Source organism: Tamandua tetradactyla, chromosome 3, assembly GCF_023851605.1.
Source record: "Tamandua tetradactyla isolate mTamTet1 chromosome 3, mTamTet1.pri, whole genome shotgun sequence".
Taxonomy (NCBI): domain Eukaryota; kingdom Metazoa; phylum Chordata; class Mammalia; order Pilosa; family Myrmecophagidae; genus Tamandua; species Tamandua tetradactyla.
In genome coordinates this window covers 107,979,203-107,998,726 of record NC_135329.1, presented here as the reverse complement: position 1 = coordinate 107,998,726, position 19,524 = coordinate 107,979,203, and the positions used below count along the sequence as shown (strand labels likewise).

The 19,524-nt window shown below is 37.9% G+C and overlaps 1 long non-coding RNA gene across 1 annotated transcript; it reads left to right on the top strand.

Annotated features, from left to right (window-relative positions):
• The first annotated feature begins 12,090 nt into the window (after positions 1-12,090).
• On the top strand, positions 12,091-16,843 carry LOC143676288 (uncharacterized). The gene is made up of 3 exons (XR_013171975.1): positions 12,091-12,181; positions 15,762-15,942; positions 16,785-16,843. It is a non-coding gene; the product is annotated as an uncharacterized LOC143676288 (long non-coding RNA).
• The last annotated feature ends 2,681 nt before the right edge of the window (positions 16,844-19,524 follow it).

The following is a 19,524-nucleotide window of genomic DNA, read 5'->3' as shown; positions in this document are numbered from 1 at the left end:
TCTTAAGGCGCTTACTCAGAGTGTAGCTAAGAGGAATGAAGAGCACTGGCTGGACTCAGCAGTGAGTGGGTGAGGAGGCAGGAAGGCTTTCCTCCAAAATCCAAGTCTGTATTTGGAGACAAATAGTTGTGGCATATGTTTACAGGAAGAAAACTTGCTGAAGAGAAGAGAACTAGGTAGAATTCTTAACTTCCTTTTAATTTCATTTGTTTATTTGTAATCTGCTCTACCATCATGGCAGGTAAGTCTTTAACCTCTCTGTTGCTACATCCATAAAATAGGCACCATGACCATCTGTGTGAAATGAAATGATCTGAGTGATAGTATTTTGCAAAGTTATAGAAAGTTTGCATTGCTTAGCACTTCTTCAAGTGACAGAAACTCAACTCAAGCTAGCCAAGGATGGCTGCAGGAACTGGGCAGGTTATTGGGTATTTCAGAGGACTGAAAGCAAAGCTGTTGGAACTTGCTCCTAAGAGACTCTAAGGTTTCCAAATGACCTGGATGTGTTTTTTTTTTTTGCATAACTCCAGCAAGCTCTGTTCACCTGGTATTCTATGCAAATGGACCTCCCTAGAGCAAAAGATGGAGTGCAGGGTGAGTATCGGTGCATCTGCCACACTCTATTCTCTGCTTGATTTTGCTTCTCTTTGCATCAGATAGGTTTCCACCCAAAACCTGGGAAATACAGTGATAAGCAGGTCTAGCTTGCATTCTTCCAATACCTTAATGAAAAGGAAACAGTCTTTTCTTTTAGCTTAAGTAGAAAGTGTCTAAGAAGGACTCTATTTGGCCTGTCTGTTCCAGAAACATTGCAACCTGGGGAACAGGGTCCTCTGATTGGATGAGCTCACACCTGTGAGTGTGTATTTGGGGCTGGATGGAAAACCCCACTTGAACACAGGAAGTAGAAAAGTGGTTCTGTTATCCCAAGAAGGGAACTATGAAAGACAAGCAAGAGCTACCATAGTCCACAGTAAATGAAGGTTTGAGATTTACCACCTTTCTCCTTGCATTACTGTAAAGTGTGTTCTGAAGTAGCTGCAGTTATATGCCTCCGTGACATATATTATGCCTACATTTTCCTATTGGGAAAACAATCTTCTTGCTGAATGAAGATATTTCTCCACAGCTGTACTATTTTTATTCATCATTACTCTTTTGAAGCACTCTTATACGGCCATGGTTGAGAGACTATTCTTCCATATACTGTATTACCTTTGTGTGGACATGGTTTTTAAACATCCTGAAAAGAGGTGGTAACTATTTCTATTACTAAAAGAATAGGTGAATGCAGGAATTCACAGGACATTCATTTTCTCAGTAAGTGTCCCCAGTGTGCTTACAAATACAATGAAGTTGGTGTGGCTTTGGAATGAATGTGCGTGTTTATCAGATATTTTGCTGAGGTGCCTAAACAAATAGTACTGGGACTATGAAAATGGTATGTGGATATGTTTTTGGGAATTCAAATAGGTGAGCAAAAGATGGTGTCTGGGAATTGATACCCCTTTGAGAGCTCACTAGACAGGCTGGATATGTATAGTTGAATAACATATGTAAAAATTGAAAGTGACTGGTAGTCAATTCAAGCCTGAAATAACCACAAAGAGAAAGTCTGTTTTTCCCAGTTTCCTTTTCTCATTATTTCTAAGTTTCTATTTTAAAGACTATTCTTTCTAGTTTATACACAATCTCATGATAGAATTTCAGCACTGTATTTTTTTCACATCAGAATTTTAGTGACTATTATCAGCCCAACTTTATAGATAAGGAAACTAAAACCGAGAAATTAAGTAACTGCATCAAGCTGTCAGAACTGGTTAGTGGCAGAGCGAGGATATGACTCTGGACACGCTGGCTCCAGAATCCACACTCCTAGGCAGGCCTCCTTGTTGTGTTTTCACTAAGTTCCCCATTCATGTTGAAATCTGACCTGTGGGCAACTTCTCTTGCAGGACACTCTTTGGGCTTAGATGGGATTATGTGTTTATCCCTTTGTTAAATGTCACAAGAAGATTATAATTTTTTATAATTGTATATTATAAAATGTATATTATAGCGTATTTATAATTATATTGAGAACATACGGGCGCTATAACTGTCTCATCCCTTTACTCAGTATGTGAAAATGGACATGTCTCAGATTCTTCACTCATAACAAAAGGGACATACTGCCTGCTTGACACACTTCAACAATTACTGGGAGAAAAAGAGTATGTGGTGAAGGAAGAATTAAGAGAATTGTTAACCCTGAAAGTGAAGTAAATTGAAACCAGCACCAGCTCCTGGTGATCTCTATCTTTTTACCAGTTTTGTCCTGCATAATTTAGAGCATAAACTCTCCTGTATGAAACTGTCATCTTTTTATGAAGAGTGCTAAGACTAGTGTCACTGTTTAATAAAAACATGAGAAGAAGAAGCAAAGGTTCGAAATTAAATCCACAAACTGAAGGTGAAAGTTTAATGAACTTTAGTTCATTAGGCCAGAGTTAAGATAGGGCATAGATTTATTATCTTTATTTTCCTAAAACTAGTGTCATGTAGCAATTAAAAGAGTATGGTTCAGAGTCAGGTTTCCTGAATAACAAGTTGCCTTGCTCTCTGAACAATTATATGATGTTTTGAACATGCCAATTTCATAGATTCTGAGAAATACTTTTTATTTTTTTAACACTTTCACGTCTCAGAAACTGAGATTACTTTTAAAGTCAATGATACTTTATAATATTATCGGCCACAGGACACCTGATATGTAGTTGGCATTGCCTAATCATACACGCATGTGATCATTGAGTCACACTGTCATCATTTCCCCTAGGTCCTGGGCACCAGTGTTTCCTCACGTGTTGAGGGAATTTGCCATTTAACGTGTCTTCAGAGAGATTACACAATGATTTGGCTTTGGCACAAAAAGTTGTCTACACAGAAACAGAGCAGGTTAAATTTGCTCTTCATATAGCAAAATTCATCATTAGGGGAGTGATTGCCATGCCATATTTTCTTGCAAAGAAAGAAACAAATTCTTTATGACACCTAAGAAAGGAAGATGCCCATAAGAAGCTGAAAAACTGCATGAGCTTTTGTTATTGAGGAAGCACGAAAGGATTGCTTATCATATACCAAAGCACTGCACCCTAAGGCAGGAGAATTTCCAAATCTCTTGGAATAAAGGGGGGAAAAAGACAAAGCAATGAGTCTGTTATGAAAAAAAGAGCTCTTTCAACAAGTATAAAATAAAAATGCAAAGTAACAAGAAAACATTATAGTTTATTTAGCAACATTTTCCCTTTTCCCTCATATATTAAAAGAAATGATAATTCACTGATGTCCTCCTCAAGATGTTGAAATATTGAATCTACTTCATTGGGTTGTGTGAGGACTAAGTGAAATAATGTACATAAAGTGTTATTCCAGTGCTTGGAACATAGTAAATGTTCAATATCTGTTAACAATTATTTTTATCATCATCAGATTGCAGAGGCTTTTCATTTTCTTCTCTGCTTTCTAATGGGAATTGGAAACAATTCAAGTCCAACACACCCATTTGAAAATAAAATGTGGTTTTGTAATCATAACAAAAGTTGGGGAAAGTTTTATGGAGGATACTAGGCCTGCCAGGTGTGTTTGTTTCACAAGTCAAAGGGATGGGTGAAGTGGAAGACTTCACAGCCTGCTCAACATGGAATGACTTTTCCTGGGTTTGATTGGAAGTTTCTCCTGTGCTACCATAAGAAATTGCTACCCACTTCCATGATAGACATAGCTTCAGCTGTGTTTCCTTAGCTGAGAAAATTGGAGACATTTGTATGTACCACTTGGGTTTTTTATTCAAAAAGTGTAATGAGTGTTAATTTCAGTGTACCACTTCCCACAAAAATATATTCATAGCTTTAGATTTTGTGGTTTTAGTAGCTTATTTGGAGCTGCAAGCACATTATAAGGATTTCATTGAAAAGTTCTTGAGTAAACAAATGTGGGCCTGAGCTCAGTGAATTTACACAATGTTCAAGTACACAGCTGAATTTTAATTTCAACCTCTGAATTTTAATTTCCATCTAACTCAAGCTGTTGCATTCCTGGGAACATAAAAGGAAGACTTTAGAAAGTCATGAGTGATGCTAATTGGGCTGAATTTTTTTTCAGGATCCATTTCTTAGTTAGAAAAATCAACATTTTGAGACACTTGCCCTAAGTGCCTCATTCATTATATTCAAGCATTTCTATTAAAAGATAATTTTTGTATTTTTTTAACAAATTAAATTGTGGAGTCTGAAATACTCAATTGAATTTATTTGACTTATTATTCATGATAACTAGATACAGAAAAATAGATTAGGTACATAGCATACGCCACCCACTTCATATACAACATCTACTTTGAGTAACAGTTTTGGGAAAAGCAAGCAAAGATTGTAGGTACTAGACCTTTATCACTTTTTTTTATTGCTAGAATGCAAAGAATATATAATACCCTAAGATATTTGAGGTCACAGGAATGAAAATCTGTCTTATGACCCAGAGGAATTATGGAAATTCCAGTACATTCCATTCATTTGTCTTAATTAGTTAGTCTTGTTTTTGCATTATGATTTTTCAATTTTGATTTCTGCACTCTAATTTCTTTTTTGGTTTTGAAAACTATCTAGAAAACTTTCGATACTGAGTACCATAACTGTCTCATGATAATTGCTCTAGTATTCAGGCTACTCATAATGATACATCTCTGGACAAGTGAATTTTTTTTTTTTTTTGGTCATTACAAATTAACTTAGTGTGTTCACTTATTAATATTCTTAGCCAAGTTTTTCTTAACAAAAAGTGGGAAGGAAGAAAAATATCACTCAGGGGCTTCGGAGGTTTAAATTTGCTTCCCAATGAACAAGTAAGTGAAAGTCTTTCTTAGTATAAACTTTTTAAAGAAGAATCTTCCATTCTTCACCTTCAGCTGTTTTTCCACAAATAAACAAACAAACAAATAAATAAAATATTCCCCAGATAGTTAAAAAGAGAAATGGGCATGACTGCTAAATGTGATTCAGGTCTTCAAATTTATTATGAAGGGTCTGTCAAGGTGGAAAAGCATTTTTATTTCCATTTTCTACTTTTTTCTAAATTTTGTTGAATCGAGAAAATGGTTAGTGCCAAACTTTAATTATTTTATGATCAATGATGGTGGAACTTTCCCCCAGTATCACCTTTCATCATTGATTGTTTGGTGTGAAGTACTTTGGTATTAGGTAAATCACAGATAAGAATTTTGAGAAAACAACAATTCAAGTGATTTATTGTTTCTTTGGGTTTAATAGTCTACTCTATTTTTGGAAGTCTCTTTTAAGCTCTGGGAATGTAAAACAATTACTTTCAAACCACTGAAGCGAGAACTGAATGTGGTTAACACCTCACCTGGCTTCCAGGGTATAAATTAACCTTGTCTATAGGCCATCAGGAATGCTTCATGTTTTCTATCTGTGAATTATCAATTTATCCAAAATTTGGCTAAATGCAATAAAAGGTAAGCAATATAATAAAAAATTCTTGTGCAAGTAAGAAGCAGGGCATTACATTTTATGATTTTTTATCATAATATGCAGCATACTTTTTTCTAATCCTGGGTAGATTATTTATGCCTTAATTCCTCTTCAGAAGAGGACTGTGATAATGTAAAGTATCAGTACACACCCACCTGCTGCCACTTGAAAGGTACACACATTGACAGGAACCCCACGGACACCTAACATATTCCCCTGTGGACTCATGTGTCTTCTGTTGGGAAGGATTTAGCAGTTCTTTATTGTATAGGCACAGAATGGTATAGTAGGTTAAATGATATAATCTCAGAAGCTCTGCCACATGGATGTCCCACCAAGATAATTTTGTAGTAGGAATGCTTGAATCAAAGCATGAATTTGACTTTTGAATGAAGATGTGATATGGCTAGTCTCTGTCTTTTAACTGAAACTTAAATTTTTTTTCTCTCTCTCTCCCTCCTTGCTCTTTCTCTTCGTACTCTTTTCCTCCCTTCCATCCATTTACCTGGCTTTCTATTTTCGGTCTTTTATTCTTTCTCTGTCTTCCTCCCTCCCTCCTTCCTCTGTCTTCTTGCCATGCATTCTCCCTTTGAATTCATATCTAATCTTATAACTTATCAATATACACATAATCCTGATTTCCTACCTTCAACCTTGATTTCTCTCAAACTCCAATCCATCATTTGCAACTACTTATTGGCCACTTGCAGCTATTCTTCTTTAAATTTTGTATGTTAAATGTGTTGTCCAGTAAACTTATCTTTCCCCCTATTCCACAACCAGCCTTCTGTTCTTTATTTCAATGTATGTTTTCACCAGTCTTCATCTAGGCTTAAAATCTTGCAGTAATGTTTGATTCCTCCCTTGTATTTCTCCTACATCCAGTTGGTCATGAGTCCTCCTTGTTAAATCTGTAGAACTGTCCTTTCATTTGTATCTCTAATACTAAGGTCTTAAAAGAACCTTACCATCATTCATCTAAACTGGTCTTCTCTCCTCCACACCCTACCTCTTATTATTCCATCCTTCAAACCACTATCAAGATACCTAAGACACCAAGATTCCCAAGATGCCACAGTGGTTACCTCATTCTGCTTATCAAAAACCTTTGATAGGGGCTAGAAAGAGACAAGACAGTCAGAAAGAAGAAAAACAAAGTGACAGATCGCAGGGGATGGAGCTCAGGCCTCAACCCGCCCCCCCCCCCCTCCGCCACAGCAACAGGTGAAACTCATGGTTCACTGACTCATGATCCTTTCCCTTCTCCCTCCTCCTTGCCACAACACGTGCCACAACATCATTGCAATACCTGGGGCAAGAAACCACATCAAAGAACGTTATGACTCCATCAGTAAGGAGCAAACAGGTCAGGACAGGCACGAAAAGAAGGAAACAATACCAGCCAATGGCAATTGGACAAATAACCAAAGACAAAATTCCGGACCAATCAAGGATTGGTTGTTTCCAGCTTTTGGCAGTTGTGAATAATGCTGCTATGAAAATCAATATGCAAATATCTCTTCAGGTCCCTGCTTTCAATTCTCTTGAGTATATATGTAGAAATTGGATTATCAGGTCATATGGTAATGCTATACTGAATTTTTTGAGGACCCATCAGACTGTTTTCCACAGTAGCTGCACCATTTTACAGTCCCAGCAACAATGAATAAGTGTTTCTATTTTAAGTTTGATGATGTCCCATTAAAGTCTTCTTCTTTTGCTGTTCATGCTTTTGGTGTAAAGTCTAAGAAACATGTCTTTAACAGAAGCTCCTAAAGATGTTTCCTTATAGTTTTTCTGGGAGTTTTATAGTTCTGGTTCTTATATTTAGGTCTGTGATCCATTTTGAGTTGATTTTTGAATATGGTGTGAAGTAGTGGTCCACCCTCATTATTTTTGCATGTAATATGCAGTTTTCCCAGCACTGTTTGTTTAAGAGACTGCTCTTTCTTCATTGAGTGGAATTGGCATTCTTCTGAAAATTCAGTTGGCCATAGATATGAGGGTTTATTTCTGAACTCTCAATTTGATTCTATCATCTATGTATCTGCCCTTGTGCCAGTACCATTATATATTGATTGCTGTAGCTTTGTTATGAGTTTTTAAATCACAAAGTCCTCCAACCTTCTTCTTTGTTTTCAAGATGGTTTTATTTTGGGGGGTCACATGCCCTTCTATATACATTTGATAACTGGCTTTTCCAATTGTTTTACTCTCTATGTATGTATGTAAGTATACACATGTGTATTGTATGTATGTAAAAATGAGATTTATTATAGGAATTAGCTCACACAACCATGATGATGGACAAGTCTGAATTCTGTAGGGCAGGCTGCAAGCTGGGAACTCCAATGACGGTGCTGATGAATTCCCGAGAAGAAGGTAGCTGGCTGAAGTAGTGATAGAAATTCTTTCTGATGATTAAATCATCAGTTCTCCCTTTAAGCCCTTAAAACTGGTTGGATGAGACTTCTGTCATCACTGAAGGCAATCTCCTTTGTTGATTGTATATGTAGCCAGCCAAAGATTCAATCAACTGACTAATGACTTACATTCATGAAATACCCTCATAGTAGCAATCAGGATAGTGCTTGCTTGACCAAAGAACTGGACACCAAAGCCTAGCCAAGTTGACTCATTAACTTAACTGCTACATCAACTAAACTCCATTGAAAGAGCAATTAAAGGCTCTCCCCATCTTTCCCAATGACTTGGGCTCATTTTTCCCCTTGTTTTCACAATGATCCTTCCTAGCCAGCTAGCAGGATTTTATTTGGATGAGAGGATATTAAGGGCAGGTGAGACAGGTGGGACAGGAAACAGCCCTAGGGCTGGAGTTGGTGGTGGAAAGATGGAGTGGAGATATGAACATTCTGGAGAGAAAAAAAATATCCAGGAAAAAGAAAAGAAAGTTTACATCAAATTTGGGAGACTTCTGTTATGTGGGGTATCATGTAACCTTCTCTCTCTTCTCCTCAGAAAATCATTAGTAAATTCTACATGATTCATGAATGAATTTATAGGGTGTGTGTGTGTTGAAGCTGATATAGGCTTCATGTACAAAACAACAAGCAAAGCATAGAGGACCTCAACAAATTGGTTTCCTTTAGTTTATACCTATCTTTCAACCAACATAAACTGCTAACTTTGGTGAAAACAGTTTTTGCCTTTATATGGTTATTCTTTTTGTCTTCAAATATTATTGCCTCAGCATCCCTTCCTAGGCAGACTTGCAGGGAGAGGAGTCAGTGGTCAAGAGCAAGAGGACTGAAGTCCTCTGGTTCAAGGCTCAGCTCTGCCCCTTCTTAGCCATGTGAACTTGGGCAAGTTGCTTAGCATCTCTGTGAAATGGGTATAATAATACTACCTTTCTTATATGTCTGTTGTGATGGTTAAATAATATAATGCATTTAACACAGTGACTGGCAACATGTGCACCCAATAGATGCTAGTTATTATTCTCTCCCTTTTGAGAGCCAAACACCTAGAGAGCAGGAGCTTTGCAATGGGATCAAATCTCTCAGAATCTCTCGATGGTAATCATTGAGATACCTTGCAGAATACCTTATGAGGCCAATTTCCACAAATATTTGTGGCAAATCTAGAGTCTTAAACATTCAAATGACATAATTTTGTTTATTTTCATAACAGCATCTTTAGAAGGACCAGCATCTTATTGCCTCTTTTCAAAAAAATTTTAAAGCTTTTTTATTGCATAGTATAACATTTTAAAAAAAAAAAGCAAAGAAATAGAAAAACAATAGTTGCAAACCATACCTCAACAAGAAGTTACAGGACAGATTCCAGAATTTGTCATGGGCCACCACACAATCCTCTCAGATTTTTCCTTCTAGGTGCTTCAGAATATAGGAGGCTAGGAGGCTTAAATATTGTTTTTTATCACCGACATTGACTTTTTTCTTTCTTTTTTGTGAAAAATAACATATATACAAAAAAGCAATAAATTTCAAAGCACAGTACCACAATTAGTTGTAGAACATATTTCAGACTTTGACATGGGTTACAATACCACAATTTTAAGTTTCTACTTCTAGCTGCTCTAAAATACTGGAGACTGAAAGAGATCAGTTTAATGATTCAGCATTCAAATTCATTTGTTAAATCCTAGCTTCTCTGTGTAACTCCACCATCACCTTTGATCTTTCCATCCCTCTCTTTACAGGTATTTGGGCTATGACCATTCTAACTTTTTCATGTTGGAAGGGTCTGTCAATAATATGGGATAGAAAGATAGTACTATTTGATGTTCTGGAGAGGCTGGGCCATCTAGATTTCAGGATGTATCTGTTCCAGGGACTCATCTGGAGGTTGTAGGTTTCTGGAAAGTTACTCTAGTGCATGGAACCCTTGTGAAATCTTATATATTGCCTATGTGTTCTTTAGAATTGGCTGGGATGGCACTGGTTGGGGTTTGGGAAGTTATGATAGGTATTAATGTCTAACTGAAGCATGCATAAGAGCAACCTCCAATGTAGCCTCTTGGCTCTATTTGAACTCTCTCTGCCACTGACATTTTATTAGTTATACTTCTTTTCCCCATTTTGGTCAGGTTGGAATTGTTGATCCCATCGTGCCAGGGTTGGATTCATTCCTGAGAGTGCTCTCCCATGTTGCCAGGGAGACTATCATACCTGGATGTCATGTCCTATGTAGAGGGGAGGGCAATGATTTCACTTTCAGAGTTGGGCTTAGAAAGAGTGAGGCCATATCTGAGCAGCAAAAGAGGTCCTCCAGAAGTAACCTTACTATTGCTTCTTGTTTGAGTTGATACTTTTCTCATTCCCCTCCTCAAAAAGAGCATCATGGTAAAACTATCCAGTCAAATAAGAAGAAAACACATAAGATCTCAGTTGAATTCTAATTATTTTCCTCATGGATGCTAATGACACAACAATAGATTTGGAAATAAAGTATTTGGTATTATTCCTTCACTTTTTCCTACTTTTCTACTTAGGAAACCCATAACTCATTATGTACTACCATCTACTGCCTAGTAGTGTGAGATCTTTTCATATGTGTTTTATCTCTTTAAGGCTTTGTCACAGCAGGGAGAAGATGTCTTCTATCTTCTAACACTGTAGCTTGTGCATAGTATAAATCCAGGAAGGACTGTGTTGAATTTCATGGTGTTTAAGAATTAGGAGAGCCCACTACTTCATTTTATTGTCATTTCAGCATCTTGTATGACCTAAAATCTCTTGATTTTTTTCTTATTCTATGCTGAGGCCCATTAATGCCGAGACCTTTGGCTCTGCCTCATTCACCTTTCATCTGCTCACTCACCTTTTAATTTTTTGGCACTTTTTATTGAGTGCCTACTATGTGCAGGGCTCCCTCCTGGGTGCTGGAGATAAAGCAGTGAACAAGACACACCAGATTTCTGCTCTTTCAGAGTTGATACTCCAGTGTAGGGAGTGCTGGTGGAGACAATGACAAGATAAATAAGACAACAGAAGTTCAGATGGACATACTTACATGGAACCTTTACTAGGGGATTTTAAGATAGACTAGCTTAAGAAAATACATCTGTAAGTTCACTTGTCTAAATTGACTATTGAGGAGAGCTCACAGAATTGAAGGAAAAGCTGCATCCACAGAGGCCTCAAGCACTGAGACCCTGCTGGGATTCTTGCCATCTACCTCTTTTTCACTTGTGCTTTCTTGCTTGCAGTCTGAAGAAAATAGGTTGTCAACCCAAGACAGAATGTAGACACTGAAAACCCAGAAGGTGGACAGTGAAGACCCCAGATTCACATCTTCTTATTTTAGAGTCCTCACTTGAAAGAGAACTTCCCTCTGCTGGTATCTACACAGCAAATCCAGGAAAGGAGTCTGATGAACTTTCCTTGAGTTATTTCTGGGTTAATCACTGTGTCACAGGAAATGGAGTTCTGTAATTGACTGGGTCTTGGTTCATGTGCTGAGCCCAGTGGTTATGAAGTAGAATCTGTTAACAGAAGGGTGGTACCCAGAAAAAGTGCTGGGCAAGCAAAAGATCAGATTTAAAAGTCTATAGTCTCCTACAATCTTCTTTGCTCTATCAGAAGATCCAGCAATAGGGCACAAACATGACAGATGACCAAAAAGATGCTCATCAGCATCTTTTTTAAAAACTTGAAATACCCAGAATTAACCTAAGGGTAAAGCATTATTCCAGCATGGGATTGGATTTACACACTTTGTAGCTATAAGGAACCATGAGAAAGAACATGTTCAGAGAGCCAGAGAGGCCTGGCTTTGGATCCTGGTTCTGGGGTGTTCTTTGCAAAGTAGTACAAATTAGTTTATAACCCAGGACCTTAGTTCTCTCATTTATGAAGTATTTCTGCAGGGATGAAGTACTGTTTATTCAAAAGAGTTTGCAAATGTGATGGATTCATCTTCTTCTTTGTTTTGTTTTATACCCTTAGTCCTTCAAACGTTCAGGATTTATTCTTTCTGAATCATAGCCTGTTGTCCTCTAGAATCTTGGGACTACAACTCTAGAAGGATAGATGTTGAAGGTTGATCTAGAACACAGAACCCTGTCCAGTTGAGAGTTCTGTGGATCGAGAGTGTAAGAAAGGGCAAGTTCTTCCAACCCAGTCAAGAAGGAACAGTACTAGCAGGGTGTGCTGGTTTGAAATGATGTATGTACCCTAGAAAAGCTATGTTTTAATCTTAATCCCATTTTGTAAAGGCAGCTGTTTCTTCTAATCCCTATTCAGTATTGAATATTTGAAACTGTAATTAGATCATCTTCTTAGAGATGTGATTTAATCAAGAGTGGTTGTTAACCTGGATTAGGTAGAGGCGTGTCTCCACCCATTTAGGTGGGTCTTGATTAGTTTCTGGAGTCCTATAAAAGAGGAAACATTTTGGAGAATGAGAGACTCAGAGAGGGCAGAGAATGCTGCTGCACCACGAAGCAGAGAGTCCACCAGCCAGTGACCTTTGGAGATGAAGAAGGAAGATGCCTCCCGGGGAGCTTCATGAAATAGGAAGCCAGGAGAGAAAGCTAGCAGATGACGCCGTATTTGCCATGTGCCCTTCCAGCTGAGAGAGAAGCCCTGACTGTGTTTGCCATGTGCCATCTCACTTGAGAGAGAAACCCTGAACTTCATCGGCCTTCTTGAACCAGGGTGTCTTTCCCTGGATGCCTTAGATTGGACATTTCTATAGACTTGTTTTAATTGGGACATTTTCTTGGCCTTAGAACTGTAAACTAGCGACTTAGTAAATTCCCCTTTTTAAAAGCCATTCAGTTTCTGGTATATTGCATCCCTGCAGCTAGCAAACTAGAACACAGTATTGAGACCACTGAAAAGACAGGTGGAAGGGGGAGCTTCTCTGAATCTCAGATTGCCTGGGAATTTCTATAATCAGCCAGGTATTTCCTGCCCTAGGCTTTTTAAAAGCCCTGCTATCTCCTTTCATTGTTTGTAGACTTCCAGAAGTCTGAAGGTATCTATTGATTAGGTTCCAACTTATTTTATAACTACAGTGTTTCTACCTGTAACCTCCCAACTAGACTATGAAATCTTTAAAAGAACAATAACCTGTGTTCATTCATTCTTTCTTTTTCTTTCTTTTATTCATTCAATGAAATTAGATGAGAAGCTGTATATGTAGAACTAGAACGTCTAGGTTTAAGTACCTGTTGACTACTAAATAGATTTTTGACCTTGGACAAGTTCCTTACCCTTTCTGTGGCTCAATCTCTTTGTAAAATGGGGATGCTCATAATACCTAGCTCATAGGGTTATTGTGAGACATGTATTTTTCAATGACACATTGTAAGCCCTTATTATACGTTAGTTATTAGGAAGACAGCCCTGACTATGCAGCATGTACTTTGCTATATTTCTATCTTCTAGTTGCTTCCTCACAATAGCTCATGATATCATTATTATTATCCCCATTTTACAGATGACAAATCTGAGAGATGAAGCCAAAATTGAAATCCTTGTTTGTTTGACGTCAGAGCTCAATCATGTTTTCAACATTATTTTACCATCATCTCTTAGTCTGTAGGGTCCCCAACTTCAGTGTTGGCAGGAGGGTTGGTGTGGGGACCCAGATACTCCCACATAGAACCATGTATGTGGAAGAGATTACTTCTCATAGAGTTGCCAGATTTTATTGAGGCCTCACAAGGAGCCTGGGGATTTTCTGAGACTTAATTCATATCATTGTTTCACAACACAGTGTTGAATGCAGAGGCTGTGTTGAACCATCTTTTTTCTCCTTGTCATTTGAGGTCAGAATCGGGTACAGCATGTTGAGATATATATACTGTTAGCAGCCTTTTTCTGTTCACTGAACTTTCCAATTAGTGTCCACTTAAATGGATGCAGGGGAGACTTTCTTACAAGTTATGGTGTCATGTTGAATTGTGGTGATTATGAAGGGTACAGTGGCAGAGGAGACCTAAGATATTTTTTTCTTTCTTCACATTGCTTAGCAAAACTGGCTGTGAAAAATAATCCTTAAGAGTTCCCTGATATAAAAGGACGTTAAACCATTTTTCCCCATTTTGTTGTTAAAAGTTCTTCTAATTTAAACATTCCATTTCCCTGAGTTTTGTTTTTAAGATTATGGTTGTATATGGTGCCCTCAGGGTAATGTTATATTGATTATAAAATGTCTCTAGTGCATTTCTGCTTTTGGTCTATTTAAGTACAGAACAAAATGGTGTGAGCTTTCTATCTTTCATTCCAAATGTCATTTGCTGTGAGCTATTTTCTCGTGCTCAGTTGCTTTCTTTTACTTTTGTTTCTCTTATTTTGCATACTTTTTTTTTTTTTTTACAAAATTGGTTATAATATGAGATTATGCTGTGTTCTAAGGGTGAATTTGAACATTAGGACTGATATTTCATTTTGTGACAGAAAGTATTTTTTTTTCCCTTTATTCTCCTTCAAAAAAAAAAGAAATGCCCCAGTCAATGAATAATTTAAGTCCTTGAATTCTGAGAACATATTTGAACAGTTCATGGTACAGGCATCTTTATTTTATGTTTCCTTCCCTGGGGCAGGAGAGGTACCAGGTATTATAATATGAACTCAATCAGTCATGTCCTTTCCCGGGGCTGCCTGGTGATGAGAGTGTCTCACCTCTAAGAGGATTTAATTCATGGACAGGAAGAGAATTCAAGGAAGGCCGCTGTCACCTTTATTCAATCTCCATTGCTTTCTGCGGGTAAAATTAGGAGCACAGCCTTGCAGATTCCCTTGTGCTAAAACTGAGAGGGTAGGTTTTCTCAACAGGGTAGACCCTGTTGTCTCTGGAGTTTTTCCAAGACCCACCAGTTTGCGGTCAGCGGGTATGAACAGATTGTCTCTCTAGTTCCATCCCAGTTCCTGTAACAGCTCGAAGGTGGGATGGGAGTAAGTTTCTAGCTGTATATTGGTTCTGGTCTCTGGTTCAATTTTATCAAGACCTATTGTAGCATTTCTGACTATCCCATTAAAAAGAACATTGTAAACACTAAAGAAAAGTGGTAAATTTGTTAATTAGCAATTCAGAATGCTGCCAGCAGAGGATAATTTATGCTGAATTGCAGCCCTTCCTCAGTTTCAAGGCCATTTCAGGGTGCGGCAGGTTATTAGCTTAACTAATCTAAAATGAGTCTACTTTGGAAATAGATTTTCTTTACAAGTTGGTCGGTTGAAATTAGGGAGTATAATAACCTATAGAAACACTACTGAAAATACTGACATGGTTCCTAGGCTAGTGCACTAACATCTGCTTAACTCACAATGCAATCACGATACAGATAAAACAAAAAAACATGTATATTTGGAAATGTGTCTGGAGTTTCAGTTACCTCCACTGTGGCTCTGGCTTTAGGAGCCAATATTTTTCTCCACCCTACCAACTCTACCGCTTCCCCAGCTTGCCACATAAAGACATTTACTTTTCCATAAACTCCTACATTTAGTCTGTGCTCCAGTCTTTCTCAATTCTATTCAGATAAATGTGCAATCTTTCTATCATGTCCGTGCCCTCATTTCTGCTGGCCCCTCTGCCTGACATGTTGTTCCATCCCTTCCTATCCTGGCTGACTCATATTTATCCTTCCATTTGGGTGGACACCTTCCATGGTTCTTCCTTCTCATGCTTCAGGTTTGTATTAGACCTACCTCTCTTCAAACCATCTGGGACCTCTGAGAATATAGTTAGCCCAAAGAGGAGAGATGCTTAATCTCTTTCCATTGGTCTTTACAGGTACATGCTATCCCTAATGAGGACCAACCCTACAGAGGTGTCAGAAGAAGATGTTCTTCCACTCTCCTGACAATGATGGCGGGGACCCGTACAGGGAACCTCCTCTGTGTCTTCAAAGAAAAGTGACCCCATGAACCTCAGTGCTAAGCTCAGTCATAGCTGCCCATTCTTGGCTGCCAAGGTTTCAGATCTTACTGCTCAGTCTCTCCGTTCACATGTATATCTCCTTCCCAATGAATTAGGAGGCCCCAGAAAAATTGGGACATAATTCATTCTGTCCTAAGACACAGACCACAGACCACTCTTTTCATCTCTGCCCAGGGATTCACATAATGATTGCGCAGTTTCCTCCCAATTACTCAAAATCAGAAGGGTCTCACCATACCTCTTCTCCCTGGAAAATGGGGATAGCTTTGAACCCTCCTGAAGAAAGCTACTGTCAATAGTTCTAAAGTGATTCCTCTTCATCAGGGCACTCCTCCCTCAACAGGGTTGGGACTAGGGCAAGGCAAGGAGGCGCAATATGTAAGGAGGTTCTCATTCTCAGCCTCCTGCCTGTGCAGGGGTGGCGATTCCATGGCCCTGAGAGCATATGCCTCCTAAAATTTTTGGTCCTAGGTATCTTTTTGCCTCACCCAAATCCCAACCCTGTTCTCCAAAGCAATACAGAGAGCACACACATGAAAATGGCAGGGGGGATGAAAACTTCCTGGCATCTTTGTCATCAGACAGAAAAAAAATCTATAGTTCTAATCTGTGGCATGGCATCCTGAAACATAGTAATTAAAATTATGGAATTTTGTCTATGTGCAGGGACCCTGAAAAGAAGGTATTAATATTGCTCCCATTCAATAGATACAGATTCAGATATCTGCAATTATCATTCACTTTATAACACTTTGCCACAATATCTGACACATCGTAGGTATTGAGAAACTACTGAGATGAATGAGAAAGGCTGGAATTTTTTGAAGAAATTATTTATTCATGTGACAACTAACCGCTGTGGTTACTCTGCATCAGGTGCTGTCACGGACATCGGCATGCAATGCAGAAGGAGACACCGTCCCTGTCTTCAAGGATGCAATGCAGAAGGAGACACCGTCCCTGTCTTCAAGGAGCTCATAGCCCAGTGCAGCAGTTCTCAACTCAAGGATCCAGGCAGGGAAGGAACTTTAGAATTATCTGCCAAGTTTCTCCCAACCCACAGGCAGGACTCCAGGAAGCCCCTTGATTTCTCATCTCACAACTCAATTACCCTGAGAAGTACTTCATTTCCTAAGCCCCAAGTGACCCTTGTGTCCAAACCATTCAAATACAAAACTCTCTCCCTGCCCAATAATTGAGCTGTGCCTAAGGGCTGTGCAACAACCTCTACTCATTCTGTTTCCTTAATTAAGGAAAAGGGAGAGAGATTTTAGAACATCCTCTTCCTGAAATCCCTCTGCATTAATTAGACAATTGTGTAAAGAGATTTGATGATTAATTAAAAAACTTATAAAGTATTAACATTAATAAATAATATTTAATACATACTAATGAAGGTTCACATTTATAAACTATTCCATTTTCTAACATCACCTCTATAATTTATTACAAAATCAAATGAAAAAGTGCACTTACAAGAAGCTCTATACTTTGATCATGGTTTCATTGTCGTCTACGTCCCTTGTTCATTTTTTTTTGTTGGAAGAGAACTAGTAAATGTATTATATTGAATAAGTAATAAAGAGAGAGGAAGTGAGACTTATTTCACATGTCTAAGATATTTCTTTTCAGATCTAGGAGGGATTGTGGGGAATGGCCTTTCAATGAACAATTTAGCTTTCTGGATTGCAAACTATTCCTTAGACCATAAGTTCCATACATCACGGTTTGCCAGCATCTACCACAAAGAAGATACTTAACAAATATTTGTTGAGTGAAATGAATAAACAAATAGACAACAGATCTACTCTTTAGCTCACTTCTGTCTCTGTCCTGGTATTTCTCTAGTGTTCTTGGATGTGAAATTGGCTGCTCTCCCATTAGAAGAACTGGAAGGAAATTATTTACTAACTTGAGGAAAGTGCCTAAAGTGAGATGTCTTTCATGACATGGGGATATATAAAATGCATGTGAATAAATACATATATGCATGCCATTACAGATTGAAAATTAAAATTCTTTATATAGATTTAATCTTTTATCAAAATGAAGATTAGTATCTGTTAACAATAAAATTCTAGAATCCTGTCTCAGAATCTTTTCTCACAAAAATAACTTAAGCCCTAACTACTAGATAGAATATGAAACTTTTTGGCAAATGTTGTATGCCAGTACAGAAGAAAGCACTAACTTTTCTTTTTGAGTGGGGAGGGCAACTGCTTTAAATGTTAATGTACTACCAGTTTGCAAGGAATAAAATAACTTTGAGGTGTTAGAAATAAAATAATAAACATAAGGAGTTTTCTACAAGCAGTAAGTATTTCTAGGAAAACATATGCAATGAAATCATACTTTTGAATGATTGAATGGGAATTTCCTGTCTCCCACTCCTGTGTGGCCCCAGAAATATTTTTGAGTCACGAGATTGACTTTACCTTGGAGTTAACACCTATTGATAAGAAGACATGCCAGAAAGCAGAAAGGCAAAAATTGCTTTTGTTGCCAATCAGCAGTTTCAATTTAAGCAATGTTGTTTGGTATAAAAAGTGCTTCAGTTACTACCAGTGATTGATGGGGCTTGTTTTTTAAGTACTAAACTGTAAAACTATTTCATATAGCTGAAAGATATGTTAATTTTATCCCATGGATTTGGAAAAGAAGTAGTTTAAAAAATAAACTCTGAACTTGCAGTTATTTTTGTGGAAATGAAGAAAACAACTTAGGATATTAAGTATTAAAAAATTCATGCTCTGAATCTCTAAGCAATTGTAAAAATGTGTTCATATTCCTAGGTGGTGCGTTTTCTTTCTTTCTCCTTTTTTATAATGATATGCATCGAATTTATTTGGATTAAGTAAAAATCTCTACTTTCAAATGTATGCCAGAAGGAAGTTCATCTTCTATGTTAATGTTAAAAGGACTAGCAAGAGCAATTTTGTGTTTTGAGAAACCTCTCAGCACCACTGCGAACATTTTAAAGAATAAGAGAAAGATGAAGGTGATGGTTTTGTGTTGTTTACTGGGAATTACCATTTCTGGCTGGGAATGCAGCAGCGATCACTGTTCCTTTTCTAAAACTGGACAGAGTTAAATGCTGTTCCCCTCTCCCCTATATTCTGCCTGTTATTTCTAGGGCAAAGTGAAGAACTCAGGAAAACACTCGCACTATTTCAGTATCTATTGCTGTGTTCCCTAGGAGTGCTCTGTCCCTAAGGGCTTATTTTTGGAGGGAAAACTGAAGATTTTACAGTGCAGAAATCTCCTGTTAAGATGTAAATACTCCAAGGACACTCTAGAATTCTTTTCTTTTTTCTTTTTTTTTAGCTTAGACCCCGGGTATGGGTTTACTTAATTTCATTTCAGCACTTATTGAGCTCATATTGTGAATTCAGTGTGGTGTGATATGACAGGGACTGTGATGAGCAAAATTTGGTTACTGCTCTCAAAGGGACCCAGTTCAGGAATGACAAGGCAGGCACTTATTTGTGTAAAGCAAGACTAAGACAATAGGGAGAGATGGGGCTTGAGAAGGAGGGGAGTGCCTGCTAATCCTTCAAATTCAATTATTTATTAATACTGTGCTGGGCAGACAAACCAGTCAGCAACATGACTTTTG